This window comes from Scyliorhinus canicula, chromosome 15, assembly GCF_902713615.1.
Source record: "Scyliorhinus canicula chromosome 15, sScyCan1.1, whole genome shotgun sequence".
NCBI classification, from domain to species: Eukaryota; Metazoa; Chordata; class Chondrichthyes; order Carcharhiniformes; family Scyliorhinidae; genus Scyliorhinus; species Scyliorhinus canicula.
Window position 1 is genome coordinate 72409192 of NC_052160.1, and position 4375 is coordinate 72413566.

At 45.1% G+C, this 4375-nt stretch overlaps 1 pseudogene; it reads right to left on the reverse strand.

The window, feature by feature from the left end:
* Nucleotides 1-1589: 1589 nt before the first annotated feature.
* LOC119978986 lies at nucleotides 1590-2061 on the reverse strand (annotated as a pseudogene).
* Nucleotides 2062-4375: the final 2314 nt, after the last annotated feature.

The window sequence follows — 4375 nt, forward strand, 5'->3', positions numbered from 1 at the left end:
AGCTGCTATAAAAGCTCAATGCTTGAAAGCCACAGATCAAAGTTATCCAGCCATAGTACATCGAGTGTCCAGTAACCATGTAATATCCAGTCAGTTGCACACTTGGCATGGAATGAATTATGTAAATATTTATTATAATTGTAATGAGTAACAAAGAGCATTAGCTGTTTTGCACTTTATGTAATGTCATTTTTGAATAAGAATATACGACCATAAGACTTAGGAGCAGAATTAGGCCACTCGGCCCATCAAGTCTGCTCCGCCGTTCAATCATGGCTGATATTTTCTCATCCCCATTCTCCTGCCTTCTCCCCATAACCCCTGATCCCTTATTAATCAAAACCTATCTATCAGGGTTCCTGCTTCCACCACCAACTCAGGCAGTGAATTCCAGATTCCCACTATCCTCTGCATAACAAAGTCTTTTCACATTTATTGTCTATTCCCTTTTACTGTTTTACCTCCCTAAATACATTACCTCACATTTATCCGAGTTGAACTCCATCTGCCACTTTTCTGCCCATTCCACTAACCCACCTATATGAGTTTGGAGCATTTAGCTGTCCTAGTCTACACTATCTATTATACCAGTGTTTTTCAGACTTCTTTCCCGGGACCCACTTTTACCAACCTTCGCGACACACCTTTATTGTTTACCTTTAATGTGACAGATGAGCCTGCTTGGTCCTCATGATCACACTTGCTTTTCATTCTCAATGTTACATTTTTGCTGAGGACTTTAGTTGATGATTTAAGTTCTCGCTGCATCCTTTGAAAAAAAATCAAGAGGTTTGTCCTCGAACTCGCCATGCTTAGTCTTCAAATGCCTTTGAAGGTTTTAAACTCTCTTTTTCAGTACTTCCCTGCACATAGCACCCATGGGCTTTGCATCCTGAGTTGCAATGGCACAATCAACAAAGCCAATCCTCAAGAAATCATTTCCTACAATGCTTTGTTCCTGATTTCAGTATGTTCTTTGGTGACTGTTCACCGGAGGACCTGGAGCTTAGTGCCGAGCCATCACTGGCACTGATTTAGCCTGCCATGGACTCTCCTGCACAGCTCTCTCCAGCAGATTAAGTTGCAAGATCCTGGCCTGTTTGTGTCTCTGGCTCTCTCTTCCTTATAATAAAGCAATCCATTTTCAGTTCTTTACAGTCCTGTTGCCTTGCTTGCTCGCAGCTAGAAATTGGAGGAATCTCTCCTCCGTGATTTTGCGTCAAAAACATAGACGTGCAGGGCACGTGATGTCAGTGTCTGTTCTGTGTGCATGACTTTCTCTCTGCCATCACTTGTAACGGGAATACTTCATCGTTCACATTTAAAACCTGGCATTCTCTTTTCTTTCAGGTTTTTATTCTGTTTTTATTAGGTGTGACAAAAACTAAAACTAAAAAGAACCCACAATTGGGCACAATGATTGCACCTCAGAAACTGGGCACTTTGAAACTGTTAAAAAGAGTTAATTGGGCCGACGAAAGAATGAACAGCACAAAGCTGTAGGCATTAACGTATCAGCAGCATTCTTCAATCCCAGGTTTCTATGAAGATTCGAGCTTCATTATTTCTAATGCACAATCAGTGAAAGTCTAGAAGTTCCGTCTTGGTTCTGAGACTCTGTGCATCAGGCCCAGTTTTCCAAATCCTCCTCTGCCAGCGTCATAATCTGTCTTATATTCAACATGCACCTGACCACCAAATTTTCCTCGCCCAAACTGTCTGCCTTCTTTGAAGCCAGTATCTCAATCTGTTCTGATGATTCGATCATCCAAGTGTGTTCCGTTAATAAATCTCATGCACTGTTCAGCATCACTATGTGTATGATGTTCCACAAAACAGAATCCGCATGAAGCTTTCTTGATTTTCTTCAAACCCGTGATGATTCGCTTAACCTCACCGCTTTTTGAGAAGAGTTCATAGATCTGCTCCTCAGTAGGGTAAAACAATAGATTCCCAACATAAAGAGTGTATCTGATATAGGCTTCCTTGAAAATGCTGGTCTCGGCATTGAGTCAGCTGCACATAAGAGTCACTGTTGAGGACATTCAACACCACAGACATGGCGCAGGAGAGGAGAGGGGAGCAGTGGCACTCAGTAACCAGAGCAAGGACATCATCTGCACGGAACCAGAAGCCTGTCCCTCACGGCTGGCATTCTCAACTTAAATGCCAGTTATGGCCGGCATTCTTAAGAGTTGGTTGTGGCCGTTGGTCGCTTCTCCCACAATGACCCATTGCTCCGCAACCCTCACGACACCCAGGGGAGTCGCACCCCGCAATTTGAAAAACTCTGCACTACACTGCCAATTTTGTGTTGTCTGCATCCTGCTGCTAAATTGGTATACATTATGTTAGGATACCCCAACATTTGTTACAATACTGAACAAGAAACGCGAACAATTCTTTTTAATTTGTAAAACTGTGAGGAAAGAATATTTCACCCCAGGAGAGATGACTCTGACCAATAGGTATCTTTTATGTTATGAGGCGGCACGATGGCACAGTGGTTAGCGCTGCCACCTCACAGTGCCACGGACCCAGGTTCAATTACGGTCTTGGGTAACTATGTGGAGTTTGCACATTCTCCCGTGTCTGCGGCGCTTCCTCTGGGTGCACTGGTTTCCTCCCACAGTCCAAAGATGTGCAGGTTAGGTGGAGTGGTCATGCTAAATTCCCCGTATTGTCCAAAAGGTTGCAGGGATAGGCCGGAGGAGTGGGCCAAATGGCCTCTTTCTGCACTGTAGGGATTCTATGAAACAAATTTTAATTTAAACAGAGAATTAATCACAAGAACCTCAAAGAAAATAGCTTTACAATGATCAGTTAAACAGTTCTTCAGCACACGGAAAAACCTAAACTTACTACCTATACAGGGCAGGACGGTGGCGCAGTGGGTTAGCCCTGCTGCCTCACGGCGCCGAGGTCCCAGGTTCGATCCCGGCTCTGGGTCACTGTCCGTGTGGAGTTTGCACATTCTCCCCGTGTCTGTGTGGGTTTCGCCCCCACAACCCAAAAAGATGTGTAGGCTAGGTGAATTGGCCAATTAAGCAATACAGTTCAAATGCCACTTATAAATAAAGATAAAAAACAGAATACTTGCTTCGTTGTGCAGAGACCTTTGGAGAAAGGGACACAAATTCAGTACACTTCTGCTCACCCAAGCAGCATTCAGCAAAACTGCTGTTCAACCTAAAATCCTTCTGGCTTCTCAGACTCAAAGTCTATGGAAAACTATTAAACTACAGACAGACCTGACTTCTCCCATTAATTACGTCATCTGTATCCCACTAAGATGCCACATGACCTGCTTAGCTAGGACTAAACACAACCGCTCATAAATGATCTACTCTCCAGGGAATCTCCAGCAATCATAACAATGTTCCATTAGCTCTCTATCGGTAAACAAGTGAATAGTTAGAATCAGTCGTGCCCTCACCTTTTACAACATCTTAATTACAGCTTTAGCAGACACAGTCTGGATACCTTAACTTAGGTTCTTTAGTGATATGTACCTTAGCCCAGCTTTTAATAACATCATGACCACAAATAAAAAATATGATATACAACAATTTGTACATTAATCACACTTGCATATGATAAATTAATGTAATGCATAAAAGGTTCTACACCTGTTGGGTTCCTGCATGAGTGGTGCAACCAGATTCAACCAGTAGATTAAGAAGAGGGAAAAAAGGGAGTTGCAATTATTTTTTATTTGCAGTCGTGTGCCAATTGAGAGATGATGAATCTTTTATTTTTCACAAGACCTGAAACACATCTGGGGCGGGATTGTCTGTTGGCCGATGCCAAAATCGTGAAAAGCAATTGGGCGGGGAATCGTTTCCGGCTCCAAAATCGTGGTGGGCGCCGATTTTATACCAAATCGCAATTCTCCATCACCTTGCCAGAGGCATCAATGTGTACCGGAACTAAGGTACTGTAAACACCGTTTGCACATCATTAGCGGGCCTGACCCAGCATTCTTCGGGGCCTCTGCGATTCTCCTCCTCCGATGGGCCGAGTTCCCAATGGCGCCGTGCTTTTAAAAATCGTGAAACCGTGGCTGATGAAGGGGAGAGAGGTGGTAGGATGCAGAGAGGAGTGACTGTCGGCTGCCAAGCCAGACACTGGCCGGGCTGGGTGGGGTGTGGGCTGAGGGAGGTGGGGATGAGGGAGCAGGCAAACAGGCCGAGGGGCCGGAGTGACCGCCCATATGACTGGGGTGGTATCCAGGCATGGACCGTCATTACCACGGCCATCTTGCTGTGCACCCCACTGACCGCCACCTTAGCCCCTGGTTCTGCAGAGTGACATCAGCCGTATGGACACCCCCACCCCTCCCACACCCACACCCCACCCTCCGCCACCTTCCCCC